Source organism: Chiloscyllium plagiosum, unplaced genomic scaffold (assembly GCF_037043375.1).
Source record: "Chiloscyllium plagiosum isolate Xiang-an unplaced genomic scaffold, Cpla_swu_hap1 HiC_scaffold_16, whole genome shotgun sequence".
In the NCBI taxonomy this organism is placed as follows: domain Eukaryota; kingdom Metazoa; phylum Chordata; class Chondrichthyes; order Orectolobiformes; family Hemiscylliidae; genus Chiloscyllium; species Chiloscyllium plagiosum.
The window spans coordinates 44,102,854-44,122,433 of NW_028270154.1; positions in this window are offsets into that span (position 1 = coordinate 44,102,854).

The window sequence follows — 19,580 nt, forward strand, 5'->3', positions numbered from 1 at the left end:
CATCAGCATGAAGGATTCGTTCATAGTAGTATTTAGTATGTCAAGTAAGGATTTATAACCAGTTGAAGAGCTGTTGCTCAAATCAAGTTTGCAGTCTTAGCAAAAACTTCCATGTCATGAGCAGACTCTTAAGTTCACTTGTTAATACTTGCTGATTGATTCACAGTAGTAATTGACATGAAGGGGCATCAAAATAAATTCTGCAAAAAGCAACAGTATATTTGACAACAGTGAGTTAACCAATCATTTGTGCCTTACATGCTAATGCACCATCACTTGTGGAAATTAGTTCTGACTGCTGTGGTTTTTCTCAAGCATGTACCTTTTTTTAAAAAAAAAAATTGTTGTCAATATCCTCTAAGACCAAAGGGTGAGAAGTTCCTTTTTGGTTGTTACATCATTTTCAAAAACATTGTGCAATGTCAACCATCAACATGTTGATGGATTCATTGAACTATGTTGAGAAGCATTCAAAGTCCTTTTGGTTACCACTGTAGTTGCTGAAAGATCTCTTTGGACGAAGGTTCAAGACATCTTGCTAATTGAGAAACACCAAGTGTCATGCTATGGATTTCATTATTTTTTCTTTTGTTTTTAGAGACATTGAAGCTAATGACTCATTAATTTGATTCTTTAATAATTGTAAATGATTTCTTGTGTAATGCTGGAAGATACATTCTTGAAATGATATTTTGGTATATGGCTTGTCAGTTTTTTCTAAACTGCAGCAAAAGGTAAGTTTTCAGAACAATCTTCAACTCCTCAATTCTTTCCAGTGTGCTGATCAAGGGAAAGATTTCCTTCCATTTTAATGTGCATAATTTTGTGGAGTCATTCCAAATTCCTTTTTTTTTACTTATTACACATTAGTAATGTGTAAGAAGAGAAATGTTCTTCTCCATTTGTGTACAAACTTCATTTTCCCATTTCACCTGAAGTTGGACGCTTTTCAGTTTGGTTTTTCTCTGTTCCAGATTCATCAGTAATCATAATCACTGGCCAAAGATGAGTTTTTTTTTTATCTTAGCTAAAAATAAAGATAGCACTAACTGCTAACCTATAACTGAGAATGCAGCTTGGGCTAGAGATGTAAACTGTGTATGATAAGCAACCAAGTTTTTCAAATTTGTTGAACTCAAACATAAATTCAGCACTTGTAACCAGTTGTGAATTTTTAAATGTGGATGTGGAAGCTGCTTTTCCCTTCACTTCACTTCATCTTCTGTTTTCCGATGTCAGTACCACCCCTGCTACACTGCAGGTAAACGTCTGGAATGTTGGTAGCAGCTTGCACGTTTGAAGGCATCGGAGTTCACTTGTGATCACTGTTTCTGTTGCTCTGGTATCGCATGAATCTGAATGAACTCATGAATCTGAGTTCATTGCATGCCTATAGCTTTTGGAAGCGGAAGCCATACACCCGTGTAACGATTGATATGCATGTAAAAGGGAAAATAGGCAGTGGGTAAGATTTGAGAACTGAGATTGGTGGATCACATTCTGAATTAGAATGAAGGTATGGTCCAACTAGATCTTGAAATTAACAAGTGTCAGCTGAAGCACATCAGTGCTTTGGAGATAACTGAAGTGCAAAACCATGTCATAGTATCCTACTGAGAACTGTAATCCAGTATATTATAGGAACCTTCAAGCAAATTGTCCTGGCTTCCCATGCTGTCATATGTAGTTATGTCATGTGTTTTGCTTTAGTGCCGTGAGCTTCCAGGAATTCTAGAAAATTAATAGAAAACTGTTGTTAAGAATCTCAACAATTTCACTCAATACTTTTGGTCCCATACTGTTTACATTTGAGAAACCAACTTCCAAATGCTGCTGAAGAAGCTTGGAAAGTTGACTCAAGTTCATCTGAAGTCACAATCATATCAGGAAAGACCTGACGCAAGATTCCATGCTTCAATCATACATTAAGCTTAAGGCAATCTTAAATCAAATTGATGCCAGGCATCAGACACCAATGCCTGGATAATGGGAGTACGGTCAGCATAAGTCAGAATTGAAGAAACTTTTAAGGAACAAGTTTTTAAAGTAGTGAGTACAAAGAATCCAATTTGGAAATGTAAATCAAAGAATAGAGTTGAGGCCAAAGAGAAAGGTGTTGATATGGGAAATTTAAAAACAGACTGTGACAGCAACGGATAGTGACTACGAATCTAAGTCAACCAAACGACAAAACTAGAGTTTTCAAAGCGGGTAAGCAGTTCCAACTAAAGCCTCAGATCTGAATACATGTAGCATTCGAAACATAACAGATGTAGAAACAGTTTGGATGAAAATGGTAAATGATAAAGGTTTCCCTGGCTATAGGACAAGCCAAACAGAGAACAGCCAGGGAATTCCTTGAGGCATGGCATGGCACTCATCCACTGATAATCAACAAGCACATTGACCTGGACCTAATATACCAGCCACTGCAACGGACAGCTGGAACTGACAAACAGGAACGGCAGATTCAAACCACTATAAATGCCGGAGGAAATATAGAAGCACTTCACAGGAGGCTCCAAGCACTGAGGATGTCACCTAGACAGGGGACGAAACGTCTGCAACACAAATTCCCAGCTCGGCAAACAGAACCACAACAACGACCACCTGAGCTACAAATCTTCGCACAAAGTTTAATACACTTCTGGGACTGGTATTCAGACCCTTGCTAGTAAGCTCTGTGTAGGGTAGACAATAAAGGAAGAAGTAATGAGAGCTTGTCAGAAAGACCTAGCTGATAATCATGGGAGATTTTATTCTATATATAAACTGGAAAAGTTAGATGGGTAAAGGTAGCCTAGATCAAGAATTTGTAGAATGTTTTTGGATTAGTTTCTTAAAATAGCATATTCTGTAACCAAACAGAGAGCAGGCTATACATGACCTATTGAGTAGTAGATTAATGATTTATCTTATAGTGAAGGTAGTAGTGGCCATAATATTGAATTTTTCATTGAGTTGAAGGAGTGGATATGAGACTTTTTAAAGAAAATTAAGGCAATTATGGGTAGTACAGTAAAGCTCTCGAGAGTGAATTGGAAAATTAGGTTAAAGGTTGAGTTAGCAGATGCAGTGGAAGATGTCAAAGAGCGATGCATTACAACAAGAAAGAAAAATTCCAAGACTCACCCATAATCCATGGTTAGCTGAATTTGTTAAAGATGGTATCAAACTAAAAGTAAAAGCTTATAATTGTGTCAGGACTCAGGGCAGTTTAGATTGGAAGGAAGGTGAAAAGAATAGTCAAAAGTTAAAGGGCTAAAAAAGAGAAAGCTGGCCAGAAGTATAAAAACAGATTTTCTGAATATTTTAAAAGGGTCAAATTGTGCATTTGTTCTTTAGAAAGTGAGACTAGAGAATTAAGAATGAAAAATAAGGAAGTAATAGTCTTCACTATAGAGGATATGACTAACAAAGCAGAAGCAGTGACAAACCAGGAAATAGAAGGGAGATTCAGGTGACTGTATGGAGTTTGTACATTCTATATGTGCATGAGTTTCCTCCCACAGTACAAAGATGTGCAGATTAGAGAGATTGGCCATGCTAAACATTATCCGCAGTGTTCAAGGACATGTCGGTTTGGTGGATTAGCTATAGTAAATATGGGGTTACAGATAAGGTAGGACCCTGGCTGAGATGCTCTTTGGACATAAGTGCTCTTCTGCACTGCTGGGATTCTATGTAACTTCTTTGAAACAACTTCCTGGTGAACTTCATGCTTGGAGCAAGTGCCCAGTGAGATTGTGTATGCATTGACTTTTAATTTCTTCAAAACTCCCTTGATTCAGGCATGGTCCTGTTAGATTGAAAGGTAGTGAATGAAACTCTTGTTCATACAAGAAGAGGAGAGGCAATGCAGAAAACTCAAGACTTAGCTTAAAATCTGCCGTGGGGAAATGTTAGAAACTATTATTAAAGATGTAGCACTTGTTGAAGCTCAAGGTAATTGGGCAGAGGTAATGTTATTTTGTAACAGGGAAATCATGTTTGACTAATCTATCAAAATTCTTTGAGGAGGTAACATAAGCTGTGGATAAAGCAAAACTTGTGAATATATTTTGATTTCCAGAAGGCATTTGATAAGGAACATCAGTGTGAAAAACTGGGTTTATAGTGTTTGGAATCATCTGAATTGAAAATACAGGTGATAATGAAAGTATTGAAAAGCAAGTAACAAACTCACAGTTCACTGTGAAACAAAGGAAAGTAATACTTTTGAAAGAGAGTGAAAAAGCTGACCGAGGTTACTTTTTTAAAAAAACGTGGGGAGAGACGTGTTCTTAAGTATAAATTAAGAGGCAACCACTTGCTAGAACGGATTTAGTCAAAGCTTGAACTCTGGGTTGACAAAAAGCAAGAGGTGGACAAAAAATAATTTGGGAATTGAATTAATAGGAATGCTAAATCATGGAAAAACATTTGGAGTTAAAAGTGGTCCTGAATATAAATGGGATCGGGTGAATTCAGTTGTCAGATGAAGGTACTTAGTTGTTGGAAGCTTTTCAGTAGCAAGCACACATGTGCATCGACCAAATAGCCTTGTCACACAGCTGCAGGGAAGTAGTGCCCAATACAGTGAGGCTGCTGGAAGGTGGTCCCTGGTGCAGTTAGTCAAAGCTAGTGCCCACTCAGTCCAGGGGTCTGGACTGCAGATTGAGTGCAAGTGATCAGGTGACAAGAAGATCATAAGCCAGGGAGATGCACAGAAATCAGTCAGAGGTCTGGTCAGTCATCAGTTTCAGGCTGTCTTTTCAAGTAATTCTGAAGGTTTGAGCGCAGTCAGTCTTGGATGTTAATGGAATGAATGTCAGAGGTGAGTAGGGATACTGTTGCGTTGGAAGGTGGGGGGACTCTGCTAGGGATTTGAGGCAGCAATGTGTGATGTGGAGGGTACAAAAACAGTTAAGGTGGAAATTTGGTGGTGTATGGGAGGACATGGGATGCTGTGGGACAGGAGGGTGTTAGGCGGAGGCCATCACTGTGGCCTTGACCAGAGGACTGTGCAGCACAAAGGTGAATATGATCAAACTGTAACAACTGAGCTCCGGGGTTAAGGATGAGATTTGGAATTGTAGTTTGAAGTAGTGGGTGGGATTTGTGGTTATAATCCAGAAGGGCTACCCACTGAGCGCAAGATAAAAAGAGATATGGTGATTCAAGATAACAGTGTATCTGATGACCCGGCCAAGCCTAGTATTTACAATGTCGAATGCAACATAAATTGCTTTCCATTATCTGTCAAGTGTTAAATGTGACCAGCAAATGGAAAATGGCTGAGAGTATGCTGGCTTACTACTTGATGGCCAAAAAATCGAGTTCCACATCTAAGCAACAAGAGGCCCTTCAACAGCAATTACATCAATCAGGCACTTGCAGGATGCTGGTTAAAATCATGTGCAGCCATGTCGTTGTGCATATGACATACATACTATGTGGGGTACAGATGGTTGGTCACAGGCTACATTAATCACACCACTGATACTTGCAAATTGAAGATAGATATCTCAGTGATGCAGAAGTAATCAGAGGTGACCACAATGCACGCAGCTCATTCAACGTCTGCTGGGGTGGGTAGGGGCACTGAACTGAATTCCTCTCAAGCTGAACTGCAAGTGTTACGCAGGACTTTCTTCATGCAATGGCATCTTTCTTCAGTGAAATAGGACTGGGAGAAGAGGGATTCAGTTCTCGTGCAGAATTTACCTATTTTTACTATATCTTTGTCTTTAGTGGTGATGCATTCATCAGAATAAGGTCCAATGTCAAAGTGCCATGATGAGTCATTTCATGGCCTTTCTTGATGAATACTCCATGTCCCAATTTGGAGGATTATATAAAGCATCTGTTTTTAAGTGCTTTGAATGGTGCCTTCTTACATTGATAAGGGCCTGTTCAGTGTTTTTTCTGCTCCCCAAACAGGATCATTGCAAGTGCGACTCTTGGATCCAGCCACAGCAGGCATTATCATCACTATTACTGTGATGCAATAAAGGTGCACAGAAATGGAAGAGGAATGGATGTGCCATCAAGCCCAGAACTAGCAACAAGCTTCCACGAAGCAGTCACAGCTGAAGAGCAGCTCAAGAGGCACAAAACTGAGTCTTTTGTCTTTTATGTTGTTTCTTGTGGATGAGCAGTGTCATCTCAGGCTGAGGACTTTCTGTTACTGAACTGTGCCAACTGCTGGATTGCGACCTGTGACCTTGAAGGAGTTGGTTGCCTTCCTTTCCCATTTGCCATGAATGTGACAGCTAAGTTGAGCGTTTATGCACAGGCTCCTTCCACTGGGGGCCTGTGTGGGATTTCTTGATGGTTCACCCAAAAACGCATCAAAACTGTGACTGATGCTATTTATTCCAGATCATACTCTTTCTCTCGTTTTCCTATAAAGAGATCAGAGCTGCAGCCTAGACAATAAGCTTGGACAATTTGGCTGGATTCCCCAAATGCAGAGCCTGAAAGGGTGAAAGGGCTATATCATAGTGCAGCTGGAATTATCACGAGGAGAGTGTTCCATTCCATAAATGCGCAAGTTATCTGTGACCATCAGAACAACTTCTTAGGGGTGTTCACCTGCTACCCTGGGACCTGCCGCAATGCTTGTATTCTTGACAACTCTCATGTTCCTGCTGTGTTTGAAGGTGCAGATGGTTCATAAAGATGGTTTCTGGGAGACAAGGACTACTACTGCAACTATGTCCAGGAGCAGCAATTACTGTTTTATATGCTGTGGCATTGTTTTGGAACTTTTGGAAAAAAAAGTCAAAACAACAGCAGTTTTAATAGGGTGAAAACAGACAAAAGAAGCACATGATGAGGTCAGTGCAGGAGAGAAATAAAAAAACTGACACGCAGTGAACCTGCACAGTTACTGTCTTTGCTTTTTGAATTCATGTATCGCTGGACATCGGAATGCATCTGGGAAAATTAACAAATAGTGAAATTCACAAATGATCTTGGAGGAACTATTTGGGCAAAGTTCACAGCACAGAAGCAGATAAGTGTAGTCGGACCTACAGAAAGTCTGCAGTAGTGAGTAGAGTGGGTTCTTTCTTGATTATATGTTTTTTTTTGAAATATGTCTCTTGAGTAAACTTAAAATATAAGCCATAACTATTAATTTAACCTGGGGCAGTGTTTTGTAGAGGAATAAGATGGTGGTATTTTCTGGGTCTATAGATTGTGAAGGAGCAAAAATGGCCTTTAGTAGAGTGATATGTGCTTCTTGTAAGATGTGGGAGGTTAAAGAGAGTTTAAGGGTTACTGCGGATTATATCTGTAATAAATGCTGTTGGTTGTGAATCTTATCAGATCGAATGGATTGTTTGGAGAGACAGGCAATGAGGAATTTGCAACAGCAACAGTATGTGATGGATGGCAGTTATAGGAGGGGGGGTGGGGGAAGTCTCAGGTACAGTCACGTAGATGGGTTAACTCCAGGAAAGGTAAGAGAGGTAGGCAGCTAGTGCAGGAGCCTTCTGTGGCTATACCCATTTCAAACAAGTATGCTGTTTTGGAAAATGTAGGGGGTGATAGATTCTCAGGGGAACGTAGCACAAACAGCCAAGTTTCTGGTATTGAGACTGGTTCTAATGCAATGAGGGGTACATTGGGTTCCAAGAGATCAATTGTGTTAGGGGACTTTCCAGTCGGAGTTGTAGCAAGACGTTTCTTGGCCAGCAGCGAAAAGTCAGAATGGTGTGTTGCTTCCCTGGTGCTAGGATCAAGGATGTCCCTGAGAGGGTGCAGAATGTTCTCAAGGGGGAGAGGGGCCAGCAAGAGGTCATTGTCCACATTGGAACCAACAACATAGGAAGGGAAAAGGTTGAGATTTTGAAGGGACATTACAGAGAGTTAGGCAGGAATTTAAAAAGGGGCTCCTCGAGAGCAGTAATATCTGGATTACTCCCAGTGCTACGAGCTAGTGAGGGCGGGAATAGGAAGATAGAGCAGATGAATACATGGCTGAGGAGCTGGTGTATGGGAGAAGGATTCACATTTTTGGATCATTGGAATCTCTTGGGGTAGAAGTGACTTGTACAAGAAGGATGGTTTGCACCTAAATTGGAAGGGACTAACAAATTGGCAGGGAGATTTGCTAGAGCTGCTCGGGAGGATTTAAACTAGTAAGGTGGGGGGGTGGGACCCCCAGGGAGATAGTGAGGAAAGAGATTAATCTGAGACTGGTACAGTTGAGAACAGAAGTGAATCAAACAGTCAGGACAGGCAGGGACAAGGTAGGACTAATAAATTAAACTATTTATTTCAATGCAAGGGACCTAACAGGGAAGGCAGATGAACTCGGCATGGTAAGGAAGATGGGACTGGGATATCATAGCAATTACAGAAACATGGCTCAGGGATAGGCAGGATACAAATGCTACAGGAGGGATAGAAAGGGAGGCAAGAGAGGAGGGGAGGTGGTGTGTTTGATAAGGGATAGCATTACAGCTGTGCTGAGGGAGGATATTCCTGGAAATACATCCAGGGAAGTTATTTGGGTGGAACTGAGAAATAAGGAAGGGATGATCACCTTATTGGGATTGTATTATAGACCCCCTAATAGTCGGAGGGAAATTGAGAAACAAACTTGTAAGGAGATCTCAGCTATCTGTAAGAATAATAGCATGGTTATGGCAGGGGATTTTAACTTTTCCAACACAAACTGGGACTGCCATAGTGTTAAGGGTTTAGATGGAGAGGAATTTATTAGGTGTGTACAAGAAAAGTTTCTGATTCAGTAGGTGGATGTAGCTACCAGAGAAGGTGCAAAACTTGACCTACTCTTGGGAAATAAGGCAGAGCAGGTGACTGAGGTGTTAGTGGGGGAGCACTTTGGGGCCAGCGACCATAATTCTATTAGATTTAAAATAGTAATGGAAAAGGATAGACCAGATCTAAAAATTGAAGTTCTAAATTGAAGAAAGGCCAATTTTGACTGTATTAGGTAAGAACTTTCAAAAGCTGATTGGGGGCAGATGTTCGCAGGTAAAGGTGCGGCCAGTAAATGGGAAGCCTTCAGAAATGAGATAATGAGAATCCAGAGAAAGTATATTCCTGCTAGGATGAAAGGAAAGGCTGGTAGGTATAGAGAATGCTGGATGACTAAAGAAATTGAGGATTTGGTTAAGAAAAAGAAGGAAGCATATGTAAGGTCTAGACAGGATAGATCGAGTGAATCCTTAGAAGAGTATAAAGGCAGTAGGAATACACTTAAGAGGGAAATCAGGAGGGCCAAAAGGGGACATGAGATAGCTTTGGCAAATAGAATTAAGGAGAATCCAAAGGGTTTTACAAATACATTAAGGACAAAAGAATAAGTAGAGAGAGAATAAGGCCCCTCAAAGATCAGTAAGGCGGCCTTTGTGTGGAGCCGCAGAAAATGGGGGAGATACTAAATGAGTATTTTGCATCAGTATTTACTGTGGAAAAGGATATGGAAGATATAGAATGTAGCGAAATAGATGGTGAGACCTTGCAAAATGTCCATATTACAGAGGAGGAAGTACTGGCTGTCCTGAAATGCATAAAGTTGGATAAACCCCCAGGACCTGATCAGGTGTACCCTAGAACTTTGTGGGAAGCCAGAGAAGTGATTGCTGGACCTCTTGCTGAGATATTTATATCATCAATAGTCACGGGTGAGATGCCGGAAGACTGGACGTTGGCTAACGTGGTGCCACTGTTTAAGATAGGTAGTAAGGACAAGCCAGGAAACTATAGACCAATGAGCTTGACGTCAATGTTGTTGGAGGGAATCCTGAGGGATAGGATGTTCATGTATTTGGAAAGGCAAGGACTGATTAGGGATAGTCAACATGGCTTTGTGCATGGGAAATCATGTCTCACAAACTTGATTGAGTTTTTTGAAGAAGTAACAAAGAGGATTGATGATGGCAGAGTGGTAGATGTGATCTATATGGACTTCAGTAAGGCGTTCGACAAGGTTCCCCATGAGAGACTGGTCAGCAAGGTTAGATCTCATGGAATAAAGGGAGAACTAGCCATTTGGATCCAGAACTGGTTCAAAGGTAGAAGACAGAGGGTGGTGGTGGAGGGTTGTTTTTCAGACTGGAGGCCTGTGACCAGTGGAGTGCCACAAGGATCGGTGCTGGGTCCTCTACTTTTTGTCATTTACATAAATGATTTGGATGTGAGCATAAGAGATGCAGTTAGTAAGTTTGCAGATGGCACCAATATTGGAGGTGTAGTGGACAGCGAAGAAGGTTACATCAGAATACAACAGGATCTTGATCAGATGGGCCAATGGGCCGAGAAGTGGCAGATGGAGTTTAATTCAGATAAATGCAAGGTGCTGCATTTTAGGAAAGCAAATCTTAGCAGGACTTCTTGAAAATGGAGTCGCAGGTAGATAGGATAGTGAAGAAGGCGTTTGGTATGCTTTCCTTTATTAGCCAGAGTATTGAGTACAGGAGTTGGGAGGTCATGTTGCGGCTGTACAGGACATTGGTTAGGCCACTGTTGGAATATTGCATGCAATTCTGGCCTTCTTCCTATCAGAAAGATGTGAAACTTGAAAGGGTTCAGAAAAGATTTACAAGGATGTTGCCAGGTTTGGAGGATTTGAGCTATGGGGAGAGGCTGAACAGGCTGGGTCTGTTTTCCTTGGAGCGTCGGAGGCTGAGGGGTGACCTTATAGAGGTTTACAAAATTATGAGGGGCATGGATAGGATAAGTAGACAAAATATTTTCCCTGGGGTGGGGGAGTCCAGGACTAGAGGGCATAGGTTTAGGGTGAGGGGGGAAAAGATATAAAAGAGACCTAAGGGGCAACGTTTTCACACAGAGGGTGGTATGTGTATGGAATGAGCTGCCAGAGGAAGTGGTGGAGGCTGGTTTACTTGCATCATTTAAAAGGGATTTGAATGGGTATATGAAGAGGATGGGTTTGGAGAGATATGGGCTCATGCTGGCAGGTGGGACTCGATTGGGTTGGGATATCTGGTCGGCATGGACGAGTTGGACCTAAGGGTCTGTTTCCATGCTGTACATCTCTATGACTATAATGACTTTGTTATCCCCGACTGAAGCCAATCATAGGTACAATGCAGCCCAGTCTTCAACCACGGCTATGGTAGAGCAGACAATAGGCTGTCTGAAGCTGAGGTTCAGCTACCTGGACCAGTTTTGCTAGGCTTTGCACGATACTGGATATGGCTTGTGCTGCATTTTCCTAGCATGCTGCATTCTACACACTGGAACAGGGTCGAGGAGATGGAATGGATATTAATAAACTAGGAGAGTGGGAATAGTCTTCTGAATGGAAGGTTGAGAACTTTGGTGAGGAGGAGCATCACCTTATGCCTGATAAATTCTCACTTCACTGTGCATTGTAAGCTAGACAGAACTGACACCCTGCTCTCGTAAGTAAAGGCTGGTTACAGAGTCTGTAAAATTTTTGGTGTTTGTCATGCAAAAATTTTTTTTTGTTTTGAGAGGCAAATATTGCTTCTGTTTGATACATTTCTATTGGCTTTTTGTGTTTGTAAGGAAAAGTGACTGAAGCTTTCCTTGTATTTGATGGTTCCACACTTAACAATATTTAGGGCTACAGTGGGTATTGGGATAAGAGTAGAGATGCCTTAGATAGGATTGTAAGTTTGGATGTCCCATTGGAAGGTCAGCCGTATATCTCGGTGCATAACAGTGCTATGTGAGGAATGTGCCGTTATATGGGCAAGGCCTTTGTGCCTTGAGAAATGTTTGTTTGTCACTGCTGTGCCACTATGTATACAGTGAAGGGCAACTCTGGACTGCCAACACTTGACTGGCTGGATAATTAGGGATCTAAGCTGGCACCAGTGCCAGGGCTGCTGATACACCCCAAGTTATATCTGCAGTGTTGAATAGCTGTAGCTGTGGTAAGTGGGAAAATCAGGCAAGCATCAGACAAGAGGGGTATCGTAGAGACATAGTAGATAGTTATGAGACAAGTTTGGGACTACAACATGAGAAAACTCACTAGGCCTCACAGAGAGAAACTCTCCATGAATCTTGACAAAAAAGACACTTTGTCACAATATGGTATGATTCATACTCCAGTAACCTGGAGACTCAAGCTAATGGTCTGGGGAGAATGACTCTCATTATAACATGACAACTTGTGGAATTTAAATTCCATTAATAAAACAATGAAATATAAAGCTAGTCTCGGTTATGATGTCCATGAAAATTACAATCAATTGTTGTAAAAAATGCCCTTTTGATTCATGAATATCCTCCTGGTCCACAGCGATGTGGTTGACTCTTAACTGCTCTCTGAAACAACCTAGCATGTCACTTTGTTCCAGCAATTAGGATGGACAAATATTCTGACCTTTCAATACTGCTTGCATCCCAATAATTCATAAAGAAAAAGAAAGACTGGTTTTAAAGATGAACAAAAAACATTGCTGTAACCAGAGGGTAATGGGCAATTTTGCTTGGATCCCAATTCATGGCCATCAATATTCAGAAGCTGGGTGGATTGCCAGCAATCAGCACTGTTCTTCCCAAGATTAACCAGGCTAAAAGAATTTTAAAACATTTGGACCCATCACAACCAATCAGGTCCAGACTGTGCACAGTCCAATACTACTTTTGAAAAACTACATAAGAAGTACTAATCCAAGATGTAATCTTTTCACCAAATGGAAAAATTGCAAAGACATATACAAAATGAAAAAGGAGACCTTTTTATGGGATTGAGGGTGAGTTAACCAGCTGCGATCGACAGTCTTGTATGAGAAACATTGGCACTGTCACAAACGTTATGCAAGCTGAGCTTTACATATTGTCAAATGCTTTACCATAGTTGTTGCAGTTATTTTTTATGATGCTTGTTGCCTCAACAAGATTTTAAATGGTGAAATATGGCAAAAGTGGAATGGATGTAACCTGTACTGTGTAATAAGTTGTTAACATGTTCATAAAATTAAAATTTGTTGTATTTTGATAGTGCTGTACAAAAAAATCACCATGATAATATTTTTAAACAAGTGTAACTTAAAGGGAAGATTGTTTTATAATGTCTCTTTCAACTTAAGGTAAAGCAGACCATTCTGAAAAGGATGATGGTGAAGTTTTGATAAAATACCTCAGCTTAAGGAAATAGCCGTGCTATCCAGTTGTCATGGGATAGATACCTGAATAGAAATGCATCGAGGTGTAGGTGATAGTTTTATCACTTTTCAGAGTATCTTAGAGTACTAGGAACAACTGCTGTTATGATAAAACCAAAAACTGCAGGAAATATACAGGGGAGGAAGTCAGGCAACATTTGATTTGATTTGCTTTATCGTCACATGTATTTATTACAAATATAGTGAAAAGTTTTGTTTAGTGTCGCCACTCTCCGGCACTGTCATAAAACAGAAAATAAACCAAAACATAGAATATAAAGTCAGAAAAATAAAAGTTCATCTTATTGTCTTATCCCAGTAAGGTGGTCTTTGGAACAGCTCCCGCTTCTAGCTCAGCCATGGGCCTGGATCCAGGCTCCTCCACCCCGATGCCTTGAGCTCTTGTGGCTAAACCAACTACATTGCTGTAACCGCGCTTCATCACACTGCCACCGCTGTAATGAAGAGTCGCCATTCTCCACCAATGCCACTGCTGCCGCCGTCGTGATGCAGCCGGTGCTGCAAGGCCCTGCACTGGGACCAAACTTGCTAACATTACTGCCTCTGCCATCAGTGCCTAGGCCTAGTCACAGACCTGGAGCCTCAGCACAGCCTGCAAGTCTGGACCAGGGGATTAAGCCTGGCACCTGATCCTCGCTAGGTGGGAGACCTCGGGCTGGGGTGGAGCTGCATCCATCTTAACTTGACATTGCTGCCACCACCAATGGACGCCTTCTCCTTCGTCATTTACTCGACCTAACCGCTCTCAGGCCCATGTTGCCATCTTTACCCACTGTTCTAAACAGGGCCCACTCTCACCAATACCACACTGATGCCAATTCAAATGCCAATAACATCCAGATCCTGATTAATCGAGTGTCACTGTTAGATCGTGATAGGGTCTTTTTAGCAAAGCATCCACTTGCAATGTCCTGCTCCGAGTATGGGAAGGGATTCACTCAGTCACCCCACCTTTTGAGATACCAGCATGTTCATACTGGGGAGAGATCACTCCCTGCTCCAAGTGTGGGAAAGGATCATTCGATTACCCAATCTTCTTAATCTTTCTGGATGCAGCAACTAGTGATATTTAGATCTTGATGAATCAAGTGACTCTGTCAGATCTTGATCTAATATTTAGATGGTCCAGTCTGCAAAAGCTTCTGATTGTTTATGAAACCTCCTGTAGTACCCTGGCTCCCATTCTCTTTTGCCTTCTGCTGGTTGCTCCCACGTTACATTCTCCTTCACTAACACTCTTACCAAACTTTAGCCACAACCCTAACGTGGAGAGAGAAATAGTTGGTGTTTCTAGACAAGGACATTTCTTCAGAACTGTAGGAAGATAGAAATGTAATAGGTTTTTTGCAATTTGAAGTGTGTGATAATGATTGTAATACAGGGACTAGAAGATTTCACCAGAGTGGGTTTGAATGACAGAATAATTAACAACTATGTCTAATGAATATTTCTAGTTCCAGTCCTGTTTGGAATCTGTTTACTTATTAATTTCTTCAATACAGTACCTTTTCCTTAATTTGCTTTAAATTTCGACCTGTCTCTCACTGCGTATGATCTATCTTACTCAATTCTCTGTCTGCTTTTTTAGGGACGGGCTATTGACAAATATTATTAGTTAATAATAAGCGCTTCGGACTCCCATAGTTACCTCAACTACACATCCTCATGCTCTGGACTCCATTCCAGTCTCCCATTTACATAGTCTTCATAACATTTATTCTGGTGATACAACTTCACAAAAAAGAACTTCTGATGTGTCTTTCCTGTTCCTCAGCCAAGGGTTCCTCACTCCATTGTTGATAGGATGCTCACCCATATCCCATACTTCTGCTCTTAACACTTCCTCACCCTCCCAGAACCTCAATAGAGTTCCCCTTACCTTCACCTTGTACCCCACCAAACTTTGCACTCAACGAATCATCCTCTACAATCTCACCATCTTTAACATAAAACGTATTGCTCTTCCTACCCCATCAACTTTGCAAAAGGGCTGTTCCATCTGCTACATCCTGCTCCACTCCTCAATCACTCCTTATACCTTGATCCCATCTGATGGCACACTCCCATGCAAACAAACAATGTAACAGTTGCCTTTTTACCTCCACACTTTTCATCATCAAAGATGCTGCAAACCCTCTTTCCTGGTTAGGAATAGTTTCAATATTTTTAAATTGAACTTCTTGTTTACACTGGGGAGACAATGTTCAGATTGGACAACTACTTTGCAAAACAACTCTGCTCTATCATAAACATGATCACCAGCTTTGGGTTGCCTACTATTTTAATTCTCTGTCTTATTCTCACATAAAGATCTCTGCCCTTGGATTGCTGCAGTGTTCCCAGAAATCTCAATGCAGCCATGAGCAAAGAGCCTTAACTTCTCGATTAGGCACTCCATAGCCTTCTGGACATTGAGTTCAACTATTTTAGACTATAGACTGCTTTTTTTGTGCACTTGCTCTTTATCATGTTTTTGCTTTTCAACATTGCTACTGACTATTCTGCCATTCACACCCACTCTGGCCAAACCTTTTGATCGTTTACTAGAACCATTGCCACTCACTTTATCTTTTATAACAAGATCTTATGTCACTGTAATCTCTTCTACCTTCCATCATATCACCAACCTTTCATTTTGTACTTCCTGCCCTCTTCCCCACTTTAACCCGGACAAAACTTATTACATTTCTATCTTCCTTCCATTCTAAAGAAAGTTCCTTGAATTCATTTGTGAACTTCGTTTCTTTCTGCACAGGTTTTTCCAGATCTGCTGGATATTTCCAGCATTTCTCTTTTTATTTTGGATTTCCAGCATCCACAGTATGATGCTTTTGTTTTAGCTACTGTTGAGACACAGTCGGGATAATAATTGAGACTCTCTTAAAAACAGGTGTATTCATTACTGTATGAAAAAGGATGAGAGGAGATGTAAACTATCTGTGGAAAACCATTTTACAGGAGCCAACTGATGTATCAGTTGCTTTCCAAAAAGGTTTAGATGCAAGAATCTGTGGAATTCAGGATTGTTGTGTTCCGAAGATGATGATTCGATGAGATTTATATTTCTGGTGATTCGCCTATGTGGAAAAACTCAGGCACATTGGAATGTTTGCCGAAGTTTCAACCTGGTGAAGTGGGGAGAGTTTAATCTGTCTGGGGAGCTGGGAATAACTTTGGGACTTTGTAATGCTAGATATCTGCCAGGCGTGTGGCATAGAGCAAAAGCATTTTATAAGAGTTTTTTGTTGTTTGTTACTTAATGTGAAACTTGCTATAGTTTGATCTATCAGTTGCCAGTTAATTAATGTTCCATTGATTTCAGTTTGTTAAAAAGTGAAATGTTGTGCATTAGTTTGGTTCCATTAGTGATTTGGGAAATTCATTACTTTTAAAAGGTTATCATTAAATGTTGCAAATGGTGTGAAGGATGAGAGATTTGCATACAGATGTAAATTGTGACTTTAGATTTGTGATATCTTGTGCCTGCAATAGGAACCAGATAGACAGATTTGGGTCGTGTCAGTTGATCCATGTTGATCCATGTCATTTTTTTCCAATTGTGAATTGTTGGAATGTTTCTCGGACATTAGAGGCAATTTATAAAGGTAGGTACTTAGTGGTGGCAGAATTGAAAAAGAAAGGATTATTCATGAGGGTTGAGTAATCATGAGATAGAGACAAAGATGCAAGTTCTTGGCAAGGAAAGATGAAGCTGGAAGACACTCTGGCTTGATGGGGAAGGCAGAGGCAGCTGAACAAATCTTCTGAAATTTAGTAAGAAAGAGGTAAACAAGCAGAAAGAAACGTTGTATAATTTACTTGTATTTCAGATGATGCTAGCATATGATGTAGTTTTCAGAAAATGAGAACTAAACCATTGTTCTGATCAGATACAAGTAAGTGACCAAGTAAGGCTCTCTGTGCAGTAGAGAGCATAGTTGATGGAACATATGTGAATATAGGTAGGATAATTTATATGCCGAAAGAAAGCCAGTGAAGCACATTTATAAGAAAGGTTCTGCTGTAATCATTACTAATTTTAATCTTCATATTGAATGGACAAACTAAATTGGTAAAGGTAGCCTGAGAATGAATTCATGAAGTGTGTTGAGGATAGTTTATTTGAAATATGTTCTGGAACCAGCAAGTGAACAAGCAATTTTAGACCTGGTAATCTGTAATGAAATAGGATTATTTCATTACCTCATAATATAGCATCCTTTAAGAAAGTGTGATTGTAATATGCTAGTATTATAACATGGAGACAGACAGTTGAATCAAATCAGTTTTCCTACTTCTATAATCGCAACATAGTGAAATTAAAACCTTCAAAGATCCTCAAAATTGACACCAATGAATCCTCACCAGACGTTTTGAATAATCAATCCTAGACACTGGATTTGTAGCTTAAACAAAAGACTAAACAATTTATTAGCAATTCAGTAACCTTAGCACAACAAAATTAGATGACAAATTAATCAAATCGATGTTTATGAATTAAACCCAATTACAGTTGTTATCAGCTCCATTCAGACAAATGGCAGACAAACAGCCAATGGATAAATAAAAGAAAATAATAAGACTCGACAGATTACTTAAGCAGTTTTCACAATGCACAAGTATATGTGATTCTTTCTTGGGTTGATTTTTATCAGGGTCACCTTTTCAGTTCACGCATAGGAAGTCAATAATACTTCTAAATTAGTTTCTATTCTTTAAACTTCCAACAGCTTTTAAGGGAGCTTAGGCAAAGAGCTTTCAATCTTCACATTGTAGCATCAAGAGCCAAACTCTCTCTCACAAAAAAACATAGTCCCAAAAAACAGTTCAAACTCTGTCCCCTCCCTTGTTTTGATCATCAACTTTCCTTCCAGACTTGCTGGCACCAGTTCCCAGGTATTGATGTCTGCTATCTGGTTAAATATACTGCTCTCCGCACCAGTATTTAAAAGGTCTATGCAATCCTTTTGATTAAGAACCAAACTGCAATTAACTTTCAGGCCTGGCCTCACAAACAAAGATCAGCTTTCTTTTTCTCTTTTTTTTAAAAACAAGCTACTGCTCATAGTCCAAAGATCACCTTCAGTTCACAGTTCTCAGTTCAGAACTCCAAAGCAAAATTGATAGAAGAATGAAATAAAAATAATGAAAGATCAGTGAGGGTTCTAGCATTAGAATTTCATGTTTGATTTTGACGGTGAGAAACGTAGGCCTGAAACTAATTTTAAAATTAATGAAAGGAAGCACCAGGGTATGAAGACAGAGTCGGTGAATATGAAAAATAGATTAAGAGGTAAGACAGTTGAGAAGTTTTGGCAGACGTTTAAGGAAATATTTCATAACTCTGATCAAGATATAACACCTTGACAAAGATAGACTTTACAAGAAGGATGCACCTTTCCTGACTAACTAAGGGAGTTAAGGATGATGTCAGATTGAAAGGCTTAGAGTGCTGCAATGATTAAAGTTTAAGAGTAAACCAGAAGTTTGAGAATATGTTAGAAAATAGAAATGAGAGAAAATTATCAAGAAACTTGATGTCATTGGTATCTAGCAATGTCAGTCTTGAACATACTTAATGACTGAGCTTCCAGAACCCTCAGGATTGAGAATTCAAAAGATTCGCTACTCTCTTAGTGAAAAAGTTCCTTCTCAACTCATTCCTAAATGGCTTGTTGTTATTCTGAAATGATGTTCCTAGGTTCCAGAGCCCAGTCAGTGGAAAGATCCTTCATGCATCTACCCTTAAGAATTTTGTAAGTTTAAATGAGATCATCTCATCTAAACTTAAGTTTATAACAAAAACATAAAAAGGGGCCTGTGAATACCTCTGAGAATCAACCTGGCCAAGATAACTGACAGGTCTCCTGTAAAACAAAATTTCAAGTCTTTAGGTGTCACCTTTTCCATTTGTTAGAACAAATCCTTTATCTGGGTCTAGCTTGATTCAATGCAAGGGCTTGACCATTGAAAAGTTTCAATCAAATTCATGTCGGGTTTTTTTCTGGTTGTTCTACTGTAGGTATTATTAAACTAGAAACAGTGCTGAACTAGAAACAGTATGAGGATATTATTTGGAAAGGAAGGTTTGTGTTGTAAAGAGAGGTTGGATAACCTGGGACTATTTTTCCCTGGAGCATAGGGGGACTGAGGGGTGACCTTACAGAGGCCTATAAAATCATGAGAGGCACAGATGAAGTAGATAACCAACAGATTTTCCTTATGGTAGGGAAGTCTAAAACTAGATGGTGTGTGTTTAAGGTGAGGGGGTGGTGGGGGGGGAGATACAAAAGGACATCCTTCCACATCCAACAGAAATTTATCTGTACTTTCACCAATGTCATCTACTGTATCCGTTGCACCCAATGTGGTCTACTGTACATCGGGAGACAGGATGCCAACTTCGGATTGTTTCCAAGAACATCTCTGGGACAC